Source organism: Chanodichthys erythropterus, chromosome 3, assembly GCF_024489055.1.
Source record: "Chanodichthys erythropterus isolate Z2021 chromosome 3, ASM2448905v1, whole genome shotgun sequence".
In the NCBI taxonomy this organism is placed as follows: domain Eukaryota; kingdom Metazoa; phylum Chordata; class Actinopteri; order Cypriniformes; family Xenocyprididae; genus Chanodichthys; species Chanodichthys erythropterus.
Window position 1 is genome coordinate 67024072 of NC_090223.1, and position 19599 is coordinate 67043670.

The window sequence follows — 19599 nt, forward strand, 5'->3', positions numbered from 1 at the left end:
CAGGAGAATTATGTCAGTCATTTTCAAAGTGGCACACTTCCTGCTGCTAACAGGTGGCGTTTGACCATAACCGAATATTGTGATATAGATGTGTTCAGGCCAGAAATATTATCAAACGTGTTAAGTTTGCAGCAGATTGGACATTGTAGAGTTTCAACAACTTCCTGTTTTGTGGCGTTAATCGCATACATTAGCACTTAGCCAAGTGTTGCCTGATTTAACGTGTCTCACCAAGAACTCCTCAAATGCTCTCTCACAACAATAATCCAGTGAACGAAGGTGTTCACAGAGACTAAACGTGTGTCCACTCCGGTGAGCAAGTAGCTGGTATTGGCGACATTCCTCCAAGTCACACCTAACATAATGAGCTTTGCCCCACGTCTTTCTCTGTACATGAACTGGTACAGAGAAACCATGACCACTTCTTTGAACTGCTGACAGTCCATTTGATGAGTCAATACACACACTAGAAAGATGTGATTTCATTGTAATATCTTTCGAATTATCAGTATGTTTTCGGTTAATGTGGATTACCAAGTTCTTTTTTAGCACAGTGACTGAACAATGTGGGCATTTAATCACATTTTTGTTTTTTGATGACTGTGAACCTGTTTTTGCAGACAGAGGAACCGGAGCAGGTGTCGTTGTGGACACAGAAACCGGTGCAGGTGGTGTTGTGGATACAGAAACCGGTGCAGGTGTCATTGTGGAAAATGGAACCGGAGCAGGTGTCATTGTGGACACAGAAACCAGAGCAGGTGTCATTGTGGACACAGAAACCGGTGCAGGTGTCATTGTGGAAAATGGAACCGGAGCAGGTGTCATTGTGGGCACAGAAACCAGAGCAGGTGTCGTTGTGGACACAGAAACCGGTGCAGGTGTCATTGTGGAAAATGGAACCGGAGCAGGTGTCATTGTGGACACAGAAACCAGAGCAGGTGTCGTTGTGGACACAGAAACCAGAGAAGGTGTCATTGTGGAAAATGGAACCGGAGCAGGTGTCGTTGTGGACACAGAAACCAGAGCAGGTGTCGTTGTGGACACAGAAACCAGAGCAGGTGTCATTGTGGACACAGAAACCAGAGCAGGTGTCGTTGTGGAAAATGGAACTGGAGCAGGTGTCGTTGTGGACACAGAAACCAGAGCAGGTGTCGTTGTGGACACAGAAACCAGAGCAGGTGTCGTTGTGGACACAGAAACCAGAGCAGGTGTCGTTGTGGACACAGAAACCAGAGCAGGTGTCGTTGTGGACACAGAAACCAGAGCAGGTGTCATTGTGGACACAGAAACCAAAGCAGGTGTCGTTGTGGAAAATGGAACCAGAGCAGGTGTCGTTGTGGACACAGAAACCAGAGCAGGTGTCGTTGTGGACACAGAAACCGGTGCAGGTGTCATTGTGGACACAGAAACCAAAGCAGGTGTCATTGTGGAAAATGGAACCAGAGCAGGTGTCGTTGTGGAAAATGGAACCGGAGCAGGTGTCATTGTGGACACAGAAACCAGAGCAGGTGTCGTTGTGGAAAATGGAACCAGAGCAGGTGTCGTTGTGGACACAGAAACCAGAGCAGGTGTCGTTGTGGACACAGAAACCGGTGCAGGTGTCATTGTGGACACAGAAACCAAAGCAGGTGTCGTTGTGGACACAGAAACCGGTGCAGGTGTCATTGTGGAAAATGGAACCGGAGCAGGTGTCATTGTGGACACAGAAACCAGAGCAGGTGTCGTTGTGGACACAGAAACCAGAGCAGGTGTCATTGTGGAAAATGGAACCGGAGCAGGTGTCGTTGTGGACACAGAAACCAGAGCAGGTGTCGTTGTGGACACAGAAACCGGTGCAGGTGTCATTGTGGAAAATGGAACCGGAGCAGGTGTCATTGTGGACACAGAAACCAGAGCAGGTGTCGTTGTGGACACAGAAACCAGAGCAGGTGTCGTTGTGGACACAGAAACCGGTGCAGGTGTCGTTGTGGACACAGAAACCAGAGCAGGTGTCGTTGTGGACACAGAAACCAGAGCAGGTGTCATTGTGGAAAATGGAACCGGAGCAGGTGTCATTGTGGACACAGAAACCAGAGCAGGTGTCGTTGTGGACACAGAAACCGGTGCAGGTGTCGTTGTGGACACAGAAACCAGAGCAGGTGTCGTTGTGGACACAGAAACCAGAGCAGGTGTCGTTGTGGACACAGAAACCGGTGCAGGTGTCGTTGTGGACACAGAAACCAGAGCAGGTGTCGTTGTGGACACAGAAACCAGAGCAGGTGTCGTTGTGGACACAGAAACCGGTGCAGGTGTCATTGTGGAAAATGGAACCGGAGCAGGTGTCATTGTGGACACAGAAACCAGAGCAGGTGTCGTTGTGGACACAGAAACCAGAGCAGGTGTCGTTGTGGACACAGAAACCGGTGCAGGTGTCGTTGTGGACACAGAAACCAGAGCAGGTGTCGTTGTGGACACAGAAACCGGTGCAGGTGTCATTGTGGAAAATGGAACCGGTGCAGGTGGTGTTTTAGAGGGTTGTGAAGCCAAAGAGGGGCGGGATACATCTAAGAATGAGCATATCTGAAGGTGAGCTTCCATAACATATCTCCTGAGAACAGTGTTGCTGCATTTGGGGCAATGGTAATGAGCCTCAGTTCTGCAGGGCAAATGCAGAAATAATCTTTTGTCTGTAGATAAAGCACAGTATAAAAATCAGGGAAAACAATACCAAAGCATCATTAGAAATCGATATTCAATAAATTTTGAAAAAGCAAAGCGATGACATAATTAGGTATACTAATTTTGAAGTCTTTATTTAAATAGTGGTTTACACAGCACAAATTGTTACAGAGCAGCACACTGTAATATTTATTTTAAGGATAATTATCTCGTATTTGAGCCTCTATAAGTAAGCTACAGCTACAATAAAATATAGTAACGAACTTACCTTGGAAAACAATTGCCTTTTTTAAATGGACTTCCCAGTGTTGCTTGATTTTTTTCAGGGTGGTTGGCTTCAGGGCAGGGCATAAACTGCAGTGATACATAGTGCAACATGAAGTGCACTGTGGCAAAAGGGGATTTTCTGAAACTAATAATATTGATTGATGCATCTGTAAGAGCAGGATAGAAGAAATATAGGAAATGTCACTCAAATGTAATAATCTGATCTGAGAAACAGGGTAGGAGCAGGACAGGTGTTTTACAATACGTTTCACACTACCTATTTTGCTAATTAAACACAACATTTAACGGTGTCATTCATTTCAGTTAGAAAATCAGTAACACCACAATCACTTCCACTATACATTAGTTTACCTATACGCCATATAATTAGCTTACGACAGCATATATCATTCCGTTCAGTAGTTTAGCTGTATTTAAGACAGTGACGGTTCCATGGCTGGCTAGTTAGGCTATACAGTCAATGCAACTTTTTTAAACAAATGAGCAGCGAATACGTTGACAAACAATTTTGTATATCAGAGATTAAACCTCTAATAAAACGTATAATAAACACACAGAGATACATATATGCACTTACATCAATGATTCTTGAACGACTTCGGAAGTCTTAATCCAACAGGTTCCACTATACGCAGCCCGATTGCACATGGCGCAGGTACCGAAGAAAATTCCTTGTGTGTTTGTGCACACTTGGCAAATAAAACTGATTCTGATTCTAAAAAAGAGTTATGTCCTTCAATTCATTATAAAATTGTTTAATTTTTTTTCAACACTGCAAAATATTATTTAATTTATTTACACTGTGTTTATTATATGTCTATGGTCAGGACACAGTAGAGGGTATGCACGTGATGTCACCATCAACCGTTATGACTGCGGTTACGCCCAATGAGTCATTCATATAATTTTGTGTCAAATTGTTGGATTTTGAGGTAAAATCATACCATATTGTATTGTTATAAATTGTGTTGACAACTCATCAACTAAATATTTACCATCTTATATTCTGCATAATTGGGTTTAAGTTTTAAAATAAACACTGACAAAATCTATAAAAGTTTTAGGGCTGGACAATATGACGAAATATATAACATATATAACATTGATAAGTGATCACTCGGATTTAAACCTACCTTTATTGTAGTTATAAAATATTCACAGGCAGATTTGCTTTATGTATTTCCCCGGTGTTGAAATCAGGCACATATAAATGTCAGGAAACACGACTCCTGGCTGCATGTCAATATCCATGGATTAGGTTTATTTCACATGTCATAAGGAACACTTTCGAGCTCAAACTTTTTTTGACAGGATCGCCCCCTATTACTTGCACTGAAATTAATATGGATATTTGCTTACCTTTTTTTTGTTTCTGCCATTAAGTAGAACATTCACATTTTTAATGGTATCGTTTGCAGGGAATATAAGCTATTTTATCGGATCGCATGATAATTCTTTTTTTTTTTTTTTTCACTGCTGGATCAGCCATCATATGAGTAGCCAAATAAATCTATGTGTTCAACACTCTGAGAAAAGTCAATTAATTTATTTGTTGGAAACGTTTAAAAGCATATTGAGTAGGCATACAACTGTTGATATTGTAAATATTCCCCTTTTCCAAGATCACAGAGAAGAAGAATCAGAGATTATGGGTCAAATTCAGCGGGCAGACAGACACGAACACACCGTATTTTTATATTTATTTCAACAAATGAAACCAAAATCAAAACCCTAGGAGCTTGTGAACAGTTTAGTAGTGGTTCCCTGTAAGGGGATATTTTAAAAACGCTGGATTAGTGTACTATGTGTTTTAGATCGGACACATGAATGAACTCATTTAACCTTTTTAACATGTTTGTATCATATTTGTCATTGTTTATATTTTAATACAAAGATTATCTGGTGAAACAGTTATATTTAAATAGGAGGAAAGATACTATAGTAATTTAATAGTAAATACTATATAGTGTTTTTGAACCATACTATAGTAAAGTACTTGAATTAATTTATTGTGGTAATTCTATAGTTGCTGTGATAATATAACAGCTATAGTAATATAAACAAATTACTTTACTCAATGTTGTGCTAAGTTTTAGTTTTCTACAACTGTAGGGTATATTATACTACAATATACACTATAATTTACTTTAGTAAAAACTAAAGTATACTACAGTATTTATAACAGTTTATCAGTTCACTATAGTTAATACTACAGTATGCTGTTGAATCTATTAACAAAGTGTTGTAAATACTATATTACAATTTACTATAGTATGGTTCAAAAACACTAAAGTATTTACTATAGTATTTTTCTTCCACCTGGGATTGTAGACAAGACTTCTATTTTGGAGTGACTACATGACGTCGTAAGACTGCGCCGCGCTCCTGCATCTGCTGTGATTCTGCTGAAGAAAGGTTTGTTTTAAGAATTTAATCGGTTTTAATCGATAGAAACAGTTCAGTGATTTATAGTTGTGTGTTTTGTTTTAAACAAGCGACGTGAAATGAGTTTATTTACTATTTAATGTAACATTGTGTGTTTATCTAACTGTAATGAAGGATATTTGTGTGAGTAAAACTCATATCCACTGAGAAAATGAGAAACAGTAAACATGCATCTCATTTCTCTCTATATATAAATCATAAATCAGTTTATCATGAACACGAGTTCAGTGTCTGTAGAGTAATGGTGGAGAAACTGAACTTTTCAACTCCGAGTCAATTGAATCAAATACTTTGAGAAATGATTCAGTGAATCACGACACGTGCTGCTCAAACAGTGAACATGAACGAGAACAACAAGCACTAACAAACTAACTAACCATGTTTTCATCAGTCATAAATGCTTAAATATTAAGTTTATTAATTTGCAGTGTCAGTTTTAAGTGTTTTTTGTCTAACCAGGTCAAGACCATTAACTCTGTTAATTATTCTCTTCTTAAAGATGGCGTTTATTAAAGAGGAGACTGAAGATATGAATATGCTGTTTATTAAAGAGGAGAGTAAAGATATGAAGATAATTATTAAAGAGGAGACTGAAGATGTGTTTATTAAAGATGAGACTGAAGACATGAAGATTGAAACATTGAGTGTGAAACATGAAGATACTGATGAACAAACAGGTTGGTTTTATTCTCACAGCTGAATTTGATCATTATTATTCAAATGTCCAGCTCTACAGAAATAGAGAATATACAGAAGTATAATCTTACAGAAAAGTGTCCGAATTCACAAATTCATTATTTAAAGCATGCCATAGGGCTGGGATCTAAAAAAAAAAAAAAAATCTGTATTTAATTAAAAGAAATGTTATTTCACATCCTGCCCAATATTGTCCTAGAGACAATGTTCATATTGAAGGCTATAAAAACAAGATATGCTATATTATGTGCAAAAAAAAAAGGGTCAAATCAAATTAGACCTAGGCTATATTCTAAAATTGTAACTTTACAATCTAAAAATAAAATGTTTTTTTTTAAAGCAGAAGTTAAATACACTAAACTAAAAATGAAAATAAATAAAAACAAAAGAACAGACTAATTATTATTTTGATTACCCTACAACAGTCACTTTACACAGTTACTGCTATCGTACAAATACACTTAGTTGTAGGTTCGAAATTCTTCATATGGCATTATTATGTATGAATAAAAATTCAACAACAGAAAGCACGTTAGTGCGAGCCCTCCCGGAACCCACAGAGAATGCATTGCAGTGCCTGCAGTTCGAAAAAAAAGTTTTGAGAGATTATAATAGCATATTTTAACTAGATTTTCAAATAGATAAAGAAAAAACTGGAAAAATGTTTTTAAATGCTGGCTTTATTAAACAGTCTTAAACATGTGAATAAACGCTCTCATATGTTTATTTATTTTTAATAATTACTACTGTTTATTAATTTATTCTAATTTAAGATTTTTACGTTCAACAGAATAATCAAACATTTAACATAAAACAAGAAATGCACAATTTCCTACTAGTTCTACTAGTTTGCCCATTTTAAAATAATTTATTATATTTTCATATTTGTTTTGTTTTAATTAAACTGATTGACATTACTTATTCTTTCAGTTTATAATGTGTCACAACAAATCCTGCATTCCAGTCTTCCATAAATAATAGCCTCTGTGACATTTAGTCACTTTTCAGTTCAAAATCACAGTCCACAAATGGTGAATTCAAAAAAAGATAAGTGTATTTGCCCGCGCAAAAGTGGACCCATCATAAAAAATGGCGCCGCCGAACAAGAAAAAAATGCAGACAATTTTCTATTGAATATCTTAATTATGGATTTATACCTTCTCCTATCAACACCCAACTCCCAATGTGTTTACTCTGTGAGCAAGTGTTTTCAAACGAAGCCATGAAACTTCTTCACATCTGAAGGAGCACCTTATGAGGATCCACCCAGACAAGGCAGATAAGCACTGTCCGTTCTTCCAGGCCTTAAAACATGAACACGATAAACAAACAAAATGTGGCTGTTGCTTGTTCCAAGACAGCATCAAACTTCTGTCACAGTCCCCAAAACTGAATCATGGACAGTTTTAAAAGCCGTTTTTAATACCAATGTACTCGGCAAATGATGGCGCCAGATACTCTTTAATCGGTAATGACAAACAGAGACATAATTCATTTATAACATTAACAAGATGACTCATTGAATCCATTTTGGGAGTGACGGCTGAATGTATTTTTAGTCAAATGGCTGAATATAAGATTAGTATTTACAAATTTCAGAGGCTGTCATATATGTGGATTTAACTGTTGTGTATTGTGTACAAGAAAGGTTGAGAACCACTGCTAATAGTGAGTACATGTAATAATGTGTAACTACATCACTTTAAATTCAGTGTTTCCATTAAATGTGACCATGGACCACAAAACCAGTCGTAAGTCGCACGGGTATATTTGTAGCAATAGCCAACAATACACTGTATGAGTCCAAATTATAAATTGTTCTTTTATGCCTAAAAGCATTAGGATATTAAGTAAAGATCATGTTTCATGAAGACATTTTGTACATTTTCTTCCGTAATTATAAATGTATTTTTGTAAGGAATGTATGCTAAGGACTTCTGTTTGTGTGTTTCTCTTTAAAAGCCAATAGTAAATGAAACCAAGTAGATAACACAATAATTCTTTTTGCATACAAAATCAGAGACTTCAGATGTTCAGATCAAGCCTCCAACGTGCTCCTGTTGCGTTACTTTCACCCTCTGCACAAATTGAGTTTACAATAAAAACAGCGCACAGGCGCTAGGGCTTGCATAGACTAATCGAGTCTACTACTTCAACCACTAGTCGGTGCGGTCGGAAACCTGAATGAATATTGACCATTTTGGATCCACCAATTGCGCTTCTGATTTGGCAGTGAAATTCGCCGATTTTGGGTGCATATGATGTGAAGGATTAAATGGTCCAGTTAGTATTTTCACCCCATAATGGTGGCCGTGCTACCAGAGCACCATGTAGTGGCTTTTACCCAAAAAGTATCAAAGTGTCGCCTCCGGGGTTCTAAGCTCTTTGGTTCAGATCCAACCCTGATCGAACACACCTGCCTGTAATTATCAAGTGCCCCTGAAGATCTTAATTCACTGCTTCAGGTGTGTCTGATCAGGGTTGGAGCTGAATGCCCCATTCCAGGCAACCTGTAACCCGTGTTTTTCCAACCTTCTACCCATGAAACTGGAACTCATACTAGATCGATGTACACCGCGTTCCAAATTATAATGCAAGTGATATATCAGTAAGATTTGAGTACAATAAACATTCAGATTTTAGTTTTTCTAAAAAAATGTTTATGTATCCATAGCTGTGTCCTAATTCAGGGGCCGTGCACTTCGAAGTGCATGAAAGGGGTGGGGTTTTGGAGTGGAGGGTTGCCAGGTTTGCACAACAAAACCATCCCTAAAGTAGTGTAATCACAGCACAGTGTAAAAGTATCCCAATCCCAGACATGGCAACAATGATTTTATTCAACTGCACTCCATCTCAGTCGTTGTTTATGATGTTCAACCTAAGTTCTGTTGTAAACAGTTAACCTTTGTAAACAAAGGTACTTTATGTAATGTATAAAACGATGTATTTTAATGTAAAAATATTTAATTTACATGATGAAAAAAATTATTGTATATGTATAATGTTTCATGTAAAATTATAAGTTGCATAAAAGAAGTAAACAATGAACAGAACAACTATTTTATTTACAGACGTGAACATGCATAAAAAAATAAATTATCGAACAGAAATTATAGTAACAGAAATTACTCTGGCTCATTTACAAATAAATTACTTTACAAATTTAATGTAATGAATAAAATCCTAAAGTACTGTACTTTAAATTCAGACTTAAATACAGAATAAATGTATAAATATGAATGTATATATTTTCACAGTTAACATAAATTTAACATAATTTAACATAAAAAAACAAATTTAACTATTACTAACGATATAAAACTAACATTACATAGTTTAACCTCTTAACCTGCGCCCCTATTTTTGAGAATTTTCTGAAAACGACATACCCAAATTCAAATGTCTGTAGCTCTTAAACCCTATGGTCTATATTCATAAAAATTGTCTTATTTTAAACTAGACACTTGAAATTGTGTTACCCAAGAGTCACTCAAAGTAACTCAAAGTAGTATAGGAACAGAGTAAAACAAGGTAAAATATACATGAAAGTGACTAACGTTTTCTTTGAATGAGATTCACTTAGGGAAAAATGGATGAGACTTTGATGTTAAGGGCCTGAAAATACCATAAATATAAAACTAAATGTCTAATCATGTTTTGATTCAAATTTGAGGATGATACTCCCAAAAATGTAGTTTCTGTAAGCTTTTATTCAAGAAAAGTCTAGGCGTCCTTTCCAAAAGGCCATTTGGAGACTCCAGATGGACACCAGGTAACCAACTGGCATAAAAAGTAAACACTACATACTACATATATGTATATAAATTCAAAACTGCTCTGCCCATTAAACCATACAAGAAAAACATATTTCAGCACAACATTTTAACAAAATAATATTTATTTTGAACAATTATAATAGTGAAAACAGTGAAGGGAAAAAACATCCGTCTCTCTGTATGTATAGACATTCCAAAAGTGATCATTTTACAACTAATGAACACAAAAGATGATTTTGTTATTTTAAACAGGTTTTCATTCAAATAAATTATAATAAACTGCTAATTATGAGTATACAATTACTGAAAAATTAAAGCAACTCTATAGTATTTACAAAGTGTATGAAGACATGTTGATCAATGCAGTCACTAAGAAGATTTGTTCTCTAACCAACTGGAAAACAAAGTCACTGAAAGACAGAAGAGAGAAAGTGTTTAAGCAAAAGCAAAAAAAAAAAAAAACTAATTTGCAACAAAATCTATGCATCTATGTGAGAGTACTTACCTAGTATTGCCTGAAGCCAGCCTGTCACATTTGCTCCAACTGTGCCAACTCAGAAGACACCCACTGCAAATAAGAAGGGAAGAGAGAAAAGGTGTGCATGTAGAACAAAGAAAATTTCAAAGAGAAGTATATTCTGTTTCAACTGTAGAATTTGTTTTTTACTGTGATAACAGTTCACTATCATAGTGAATTCACTTACTATATCAGGATGAAAAAAAAATTGCAACAATGTTTATGCATGTGTGTGAGAGTACTTACCTTGAACTGCCTGACACCAGTCTGTCACATTTGTCCAAATGCGCCGACTCAGAAGACACCCACTGCAAAAGAGGCAGAGAGAGAGCAAACAAGCAGAACAAAACCAAGCAGAACAAACAAGAATTCCAAATGGAATAAATCTAACTGAAGGGTTTCAAGCCTAGGAAATATGTGTGATATGATGGAACACAATAATTCACTAAAACAGGAAGAAACAGGATGAAAACTTATTGGTCATGTAAGTGTGAATGCATCCCTAACCGTTATTCTCTCACACCAGCGATGGCTTCTCTGCCTCTCTCCCTCCTCGGAACTGCAAATCCACCTAAACTTGGAAACATTTCTGGAACAACTATTAGAATCGAATGCTTTGAACATGTAAATAATAATAATAATTATAAACATGATTAATATTTTCCACCCTGCTTATGCCAGTCATTGTAGCAGTCCCTTTGAGGCTGAAAGCACAGTGGCACATCACATGTTGCACAGATGACTGGTGTCTTCTTGTGGCAGAGCCTGCAATTTCGTCGTCCAGCAGTGCTGTCTTCTGTAATGTGCTTCGGGTTGTGAGGAGCAACATTTGAAGCCTGAGGAGCAGCTGTTCCTGAGTCCAAGCCTGCAAGTTCCAGAACAAGCGTTTCCCTGAATGCTGGGTCAGGGGTTTTTCCTTCCTTGCTCTGGCCAGATGCTGATGCAAAATGAAGGCATTGACAACAGCATACCACTTCCGTGTCTTGTGGAGCACATTGTAGTACCCAATGAGGGCATCGGACAGGTCCATTCCCCCCATGAACCTGTTGTAGTCCAGCACAGCACCAGGAATAGGCACATGCACTTGAGACCACTGCCCATCATTGTCCTTCACCCTCCTTTGCACTGTGTTGCCTTCATATGCTTTGTGAAATGTGGAGGACATCAGCACTTCCCGGGTATCTTTCCATTCCACAAACAGCAGCTCACCCTCTCTGAGCCATCGCATGGACCCTCATGGAGCATTTCGCGGTAGTCTGTTGGTTACTGACTTTGGGAAACCAATCCTGTTCGGACGAATGGTGCCACATGCCCAAATCTTCTTACCGAGGAGGTCTCTGAAAAGCTTGGGACTGGTGTAAAAGTTGTCGACGTACAGCTTGTAACCTGTGCCCGATATCTTTTCATCTACAAGTGCCATGACAGACTCGTAACTCAGCCCATTCTGAAATGTCATGGACTTGCCTTCGTACACAGAACTCACAGGTGTAGCCACACAAGGAGTCTGCCAAGACAAACAGCTTGTAGCCCGATTTAGTGGGTTTGTTCTACATGTATTGCTTGAGTCCAGACCTTGCCTTGGTTGCCACCATCCTCTCATCTATGGATATATTCTGATTTGGATGAAAAAATGACCTGCAGGCATCCCTAATGTTGTCATAGAGAGGCTTGATCTTCCCCAAGCGGTCATAGGCTGCTGTTCTCTTCTTCTTTTCATTTTCTTCGTCTTCCTGAGGATTGCTAAGATGAAGAAAGTTTGAAATGGTTATAAACTTCCTACAAGACATGATCTCTGCAGGAAGGGGAACAGTGTAGATTCGGGACCTCCTCCAATAATCAGTTAAGGCAGAGACCTTCACGAGACCCATGTACACCACAAGCGCCAGGTAAGACTTCAAATCTTCCACGGAGATGTTATTCCATGGCTTCTGTCCTTCCTGCTGATTTTTGGCCCCATAGGCATTTGTGTGCTGATCGATGGTCTGCATAACAGACATTGAAAAGAACAGCTGAAACAACTGCAGTGCGGTGTACGATGCAGTTGTCACCAACTGTGGCCCAGGTATAAGCGCAGGCCTAAACACAGGCTGTGGAGGTCCAATATCCTCATCATCTACATTGTGCCATCTTTCCTGTGGGGTGCTAAGGGACACAGCAGGCACTGACTGGCTCCCTCTCCCTGTACCTCTACCTCTTGTAGCCAAAGTAGATTCAGATGGAGATGAAGATGACGATGACTGCTGTGGTCTCTTACGTCGCTCAGGATTGGACTCTGGATTCCATTCCTCATCTGTGTCTGTTGAAGGCCTATTTTACAGCACAGGAAAAAAAAAAAACACAAAAAAGCAAAATATGATTTCAGTTTGAGTCAAATACAGATATACAACCATTATCAGCATCAATATTCCTTCATATTACAATAATAAATGCATGTTTGCCAAATACCTTATGCTTATAATTCTGATAATTATAAATGCTTTGTAAGAATTATACATTTTTCTCCACATATCTTCACCTGACTTCTTGTAACCCTTTCCTTCCATTATTGTTATATTCATTCATACATGTACACACACACACACACACACACACACACACACACACACACACACGTGTTGCCTCGTGTCTTGCTAGTCACCTCCACTGTCATTTTATGCTAACATGATAATGAGCTAACATGAAATAAAACTGCAAATACATGATAAACATATATACAAATTAAAGACAATGTGTTGAAACTTACCGATCTAAAACGGGATCGAGTCCATGATCAAACATCTCCTCTTGGAACAAATCGACGCTCGACACCGTGCTGTCCCTCCGCGTCTTTCTGCTGCTCCTCGTCACTACTCCTCATTACCTCCTCCAAAACACTCTCAACATCACGAAAACTTTTCTGTAGTCTACAAGCTATGATGCAGAAACTCAGACAAAATTTACTTTGGAGAAAAGCCGTTCTTTGATAACAAATGTGTAGTGAAGCAAGGCTAATCGGTACGTTCCGTGCGTAAAATGGCAAGAGTGCACGAGTGAATGGGATGATTGCGCACATGTATTTGACACCCCTGTTTGCAATCACTGCAATCGTGTTTTAGTTGGTCAATACCCCCATCCATCAAAACATTGCAGAATATGCATTGGCTGGCTTTATCTAGTCAAAAACCTAGGTACGATGATTGACAAGTTGCTCAACCTGTAACGCGCTTCCAGGATATTTTGGTCAATCACAAAGTGACAAAGTCATTTTATCCGGAAGAGTCTAAACTACGGGGGAGAGATGGCTTTTGAACGTTGGAATACGGGTTAGAATCAACATTTCATAAAACATTAACACGATCGATTACTCTAACTCGAAACGCTCATGCAAACAACGGAGGATTTTTCGATTTTTTTTTTTCGTTGTTTTGGTTAAAAAACTGGGATGCATTTTGAAGAGTTGACCCTTACACTGACATGTTTAAGCCTCTCATTAAGAAACCACAATTAGATCCAAACGTATTAGCAAATTACAGACCCATTTCAAATCTTCCATTTATGTCTAAAATACTAGAAAAAGTGGTGTCAGTCCAATTGTGCTCCTTCTTGCAAAAAAACTATCTATGAAAAAAAATTTCAGTCAGGATTCAGGTCTCATCATAGCACAGAAACTGCGCTCGCTAAAATTACAAACGACTTGCTTCTAGCTTCTGACCAAGGCTGTGTCTCAATACTAGTGTTACTTGATCTCAGTGCTGCGATTGACACTATAGATCATAAAATACTCCTAGATCGACTACAATATTACACTGGTATTCAGGGCCAGGCTTTACGGGGGTTTAGGTCGTACCTATCAGACCGTCACAATTTTGTTTATATAAACGGGGAAAAATCTAAGATAACAATAGTAAACTATGGAGTGCCGCAAGGATCTGTGTTAGGACCTCTGCTATTTTCAATCTACATGCTGCCACTCGGCAATATTATAAGAAAACATGGGATTAGTTTCCACTGCTATGCCGATGATACTCAGTTATATATATCATCACGACCAGATGAAATCTCTAAATTATCGAAACTGACAGAGTGTGTTAAAGAAACATTGGATGACTAGTAATTTTCTTCTATTAAATTCAGATAAGACTGAAGTATTACTTATTGGAACCAAAAACCTGTACACAGAATCTCTCAGACTACAATCTGCATTTAGAAGGATGTTCTGTTACTCCATCCTCGACAGTTAAAGACCTGAGTGTTATATTAGACGGCAACTTGTCCTTTGAAAATCATATTTCATATGTTACAAAAACAGCCTTCTTCCACCTCAGAAACATTGCTAAAATACGGAATATGTTATCTATTTCTGATGCAGAAAAGTTAGTTCATGCTTTCACGACGTCTCGACTAGATTACTGTAATGCATTATTAGCTGGTTGTCCTGCTTCCTCAATAAACAAGCTACAATTAGTACAAAATGCAGCTGTTAGAGTTCTTACCAGGTCAAGAAAATATGATCATATAACACCAATCTTATCATCTCTACACTGGTTACCTATTAAGTTCCGTATCGATTATAAAGTATTGCTAATGACCTATAAGGCTCTAAATGGTTTAGCTCCTGTGTACTTAACTGATCTTCTATCGCCCTACAATCCTTCACGCTCTTTAAGATCACAAAACTCTGGACTTCTGGTTGTACCTAGGATATCTAAGTCCACTAAAGGAGGGAGAGCGTTTTCACATTTGGCTCCTAAAATCTGGAATAGCCTTCCTGATAATGTTCGGGGCTCAGACTCGCTCACCCAGTTTAAATCTAGATTAAAGACGCATCTCTTTAGCCAAGCATTCACATAATGCATCTCATACCAGATCAACTGCACATGACTATCTTTGCTTAAAGTTTTGAACAGCAGCTACGCTAATTATTCTCCTTTTGCTTTACTGTTTTACCTCGGGACACCCGCCCTGAGGTGACTAGAGAGTACATCAGCTTCAGTTTGTATCCAGCCTCTTAAGAAGACCTCAGATGACCATCACCTGTGAAGAGACGGCGCCAGCTCCTGCGAGGACTTCAGGAGACGCAATCATCTAGATCAACATTCACATTGCACAATCTCTATATCCTAATTTATTGTTAATGTAATTCATTTTCAAGGAGGTCATTACTTCTACCTTCAGTTAAACTGCTAACAGTGATTGTAATTACCTAAAGTATATTATTTGCTAACTACATTCTTTAAATTGTAATGTTGACATCCATTTTCTGTAAAGCTGCTTTGAAATATGTATCGTGAAAAGCGCTATACAAATAAATTTGAATTGAATTGAACTGAATGTATGCTGTATTTTCTTGGATTCGTCCGATCTGATCTAAAAGAGAGGAGATGAAAGATGAGTACCGCTAATATTATGCTAATGTTTAAATGTCCGGTCCTTTATGATTTAATTTAACACTTTCCTCTCTGGGGTATTTATTGCAAATGCTTTCAAATGATGCATAGATTGTGATAGTTGATTGAATATTTTCTATAAAACAAAAGTTAATAAAAGTACACAACTGCAAAAAAACGTCAACCCCCCAGCGATCCGGTGCAGGTTAAGGGGTTTTAACCATACATATTTTTGTCCAGTGTCCCGTCGTCGCCGGCAGTGAAGCATGTCAAAGCCCAATAGAAAGTCATAAACTTTAAAATGCACACACAAACGTCAACTGTCAGCTGTCTGTCACACAGCCGCTACCCATGTAACGACGCTCGGCTCATTGTTGCCATGTCTGGGATTGGGGTACTTTTACACTTGTGCTGTGATTACGCTACTTTTGGGATGGTTTTGTTGTGCAGACCTGGCAACACTCCACTCCAAAACCCCACCCCTTTCATGCACTTCGAAGTGCGCGGACCCTGAATTGGGACACAGCTCATGTCTTTTTATAGCTTGGATGCCAGCCGAACTTAGCCCCGCCCACAACATTTTGAGGTCGGGGAGTTCGGTCTGGACTCGATCCGTAGAGGAGTAATTATGCCCGAACAGAAACTGTTCAGACCAATCACATTGTCAGGGCGATGATTGACAGATTATCACCAGAAACGTAATCAGCCACGTCATCAAAGAGCGCTTGAGGAGTTTGATTGACAAGCGATCTAACCAATCAGAACGCCGCATCCGCTATTTTGTCCGACAAAGCAGTCAGGAGTTAGAAGATTAACATCGGTGGAGTTAAACTTGAAAAATTGTGCATATTGACGTCTTTCCGCTTTTGAAACAACATTCATTCTCATGTTCATTCATGTTTATTTGATGCTATAAATGGACTCGTAGGAAGAGATGATCGGTTAACGAGCCTCTTGAGCTGAGGCGCTACAGCAATCTGTCACGATCATGGTCACAACACATTAAAGAGCCACAAAACGGGTTTTATTGTTTGAATTTTTTAATAACTACACAGTTTGAAAGCTGGGACTTTGTTTAATATCATAAGTAACCGATGTGTTGTCAGTTTCCTCTTTGCTCCGCAATGTATTTTCCACTCTGTGTGGCGTGACAGCGCCACGGCTTGTCGGACAAAGCAACAGTAACTAAGGGGGGCGAGTCTTTGCGAAAGGTCAATTAGTTTACAACAATGATGGCTGTTGTTGAAGAACTGAGATGTATAGATTCCGCCATCGCATCCGTTATAGAAGATATCAACAGCGCATTAAATTTAAAAGAACAGAGGACCACGATCAACCCATTTGTCAATGGGAAAGATGTCTGTGCCGTCCTTCCTACAGGATTCAGCGAAAGTTTGTTTTATCAGCTGGCCCCGATGGTCGCCAAGAAGAGTTCTGTTGACAACTATGCGTTGCTCAACATACGTCACTTACTCTGTAGCTCTGATTGGTTGTAGGTCTATCCAATTGAGGTCTTTCCTGGATCGGTTGAAATACGCCCCCATAATCAAAGCCCAATGGAGCAGTATCAGACTCATATTCGAACTAGAATTGAGTATGACCACGTCAGGCTAGTCTTTTTAGATAACTGGTATCAATCTCAGACAAAATAATTTGCCAGATCTATGGAAACCCTACTTCGAGGTTATTCCACATTATTAAGCAAGTCACAGTTCTCATGCAATATGGGGAGGAAGAAAGATATTTCTGAAGAGGAAAAGCATGAAATGGTGCAATATTGTGCAAAAGGCATTAAAAAAACAACTAATACTGTGTGAAACTGAATGGAGATTATCAAATTATCATAAAATTTGTGAGTGATTTACAGCACAGCAGAACTCGATCAAATAAAGGCTTATTAATGAAAGTTCCTGTCAAAAAAAAAAATTGTATTAAAAGGGCAGCTCTAAAAAAGCCAGTGTTGAGCAGCAAACAGGTATTTGAAGCTGCTGGTGTCTCTGGATTCTCAGGAAGCTCTCCATGCAGGCTGACAGTTGTGCGTAAAGATGCATTTCAGCCACTCCAAACCAAACCTCACAAAGAGAAACATTTACAGTGACAAACCTTAATGACAAACAGGAATTGTAGTTTGCAAATTCCTCCATCAATGTCAGCAATCTTCTAACAAGCTGATGATCTTCACCAGATGTGATAAATAAAGGATACATACAAAATGTGCAGTGGTGGGTCCCTTTTTACCAGGTTTGAAAACCACTGGTGTATTGAGTATAAGGTCTATAGATGGGATGGGCAACTCTGGTCCTGGAGCAACACTATTCTGCAGAGTTTAGCTCCATCCCTGATCAAACACACCTGCAAAATTTAACCCAACCCCATTATTTAATCGTAAAGGCTGATTTATACTTTTGTGTGAAAGTGAAAGTGAAGTGACATGTGGCCAAGTATGGTGACCCATACTAGGAATTTGTGCTCTGCATTTAACCCATCCAAGTGCACACACACAGCAGTGAACACACACACCGTGAACACACACCCGGAGCAGTGGGCAGCCATTGCTGCGGCGCCCGGGGAGCAGTTGGGGGTACGGTGCCTTGCTCAAGGGTCTCACCTCAGTCGTGGTATTGAAGGTGAGGAGAGCGCTGGACATTCACTCCCCTCACCGACAATCCCTGCCGGACCTGAGACTCGAACCCATGACCTTTGGGTTACAAGTCTGACTCTCTTTCCATTAGGCCACGACTGCCCCAGATCTGTGTCAGATCTACGCCGGAGCCTCTGCACCGCAGGCTATGCGTCTGTTTTCATTTATACTTCTGTGTTGTTGTCCGTGTCGACGTGCATGCAGACCACTGGTAGGCAGTGTCCACGGTCATGTTGAGCATCAAGGCCAAAGAAGAAGCAGCTTGTCATGTACGTTGTCAGAGAAGCTTACAAATAGAGGCGGCAGAGAAGCAGCAAATAGGTTACAACTTTTTTTGCAGTTTGTCTGCATGTGTCCCCTGAAACCGAGGTTTTTTTCATTCCCATGGAAGTTGAAAACACTCACTTTTCTCCTATTGCCCTGCACCAATTTTTTGACCCAAGGGAAGGGTTCCAAAAGACCAATCATAATGCTTGCGGTCTGTGTAGAATTGATGCGTTGTTACATTTTCGAAGAGGTGCACGTCAGGCTACATTGTAAGCTACGTGTGGCACTCACAGCCTAGGCTATACCTACAGGGTACACGCAACACAGAAGTATAAATCAGCCTCAAGTCTTCAGAAAATGCTTGAAAATTACAGGCAGGTGTATTTGATTAGGGATGAAACTTAACTCTGCAAAACGGTGGTCCTCCAATACCAAAGCTGCCCATCCCTAATCCATTGGATAGGATAGGGTATAGATCAGTGGTCTCAAACTGCCGGCCCTCAGGCCATTTACGGCCCCCACTCCATGTGGCCTGTAACTTATCTAAAAAATAAAACCTAATCTGGGCCCTTAATAATAATTTAGCAGGCAATTCACATATTGCATCACATAAGTGGCCGTGCCTTCTTCTCCTTTCTCTGCTTTCTCCTTCTTTCCAAAGCGCTTGCACTCCCGTGACATTTGTCGTTGCTATCCAACCATTAGCTGTGCTCTCCATGATGACTAGGACGTTTCAGCAAAAGAAAAATAGTTTTCTACTCCTTGCATTAGCTCTACTAGTACTAGATATATTTATATGGAGATAAGAAATAAAATCCCGCTCTGTGCCAGGAAAAACAAGCGCACCACATCGCAGGTGCTTCGCGACCACATCGCTTCTTTTATGAGCATGAATGCCTAAGTTATAGTAAAAGCACTCACACAAATCACAAACGTCGATTTTAA

At 39.2% G+C, this 19599-nt stretch overlaps 2 protein-coding genes across 2 annotated transcripts in view; one reads left to right on the plus strand and one right to left on the minus strand.

The window, feature by feature from the left end:
- LOC137005952 (gastrula zinc finger protein XlCGF57.1-like) overlaps positions 1-19599 on the minus strand; it is a 779808-nt gene that overhangs the window by 161783 nt on the left and 598426 nt on the right. The window lies entirely within an intron of this gene.
- The window catches only part of LOC137005805 (zinc finger protein 721-like), a 73171-nt gene that overhangs the window by 28196 nt on the left and 25376 nt on the right, over positions 1-19599 (plus strand). The window lies entirely within an intron of this gene.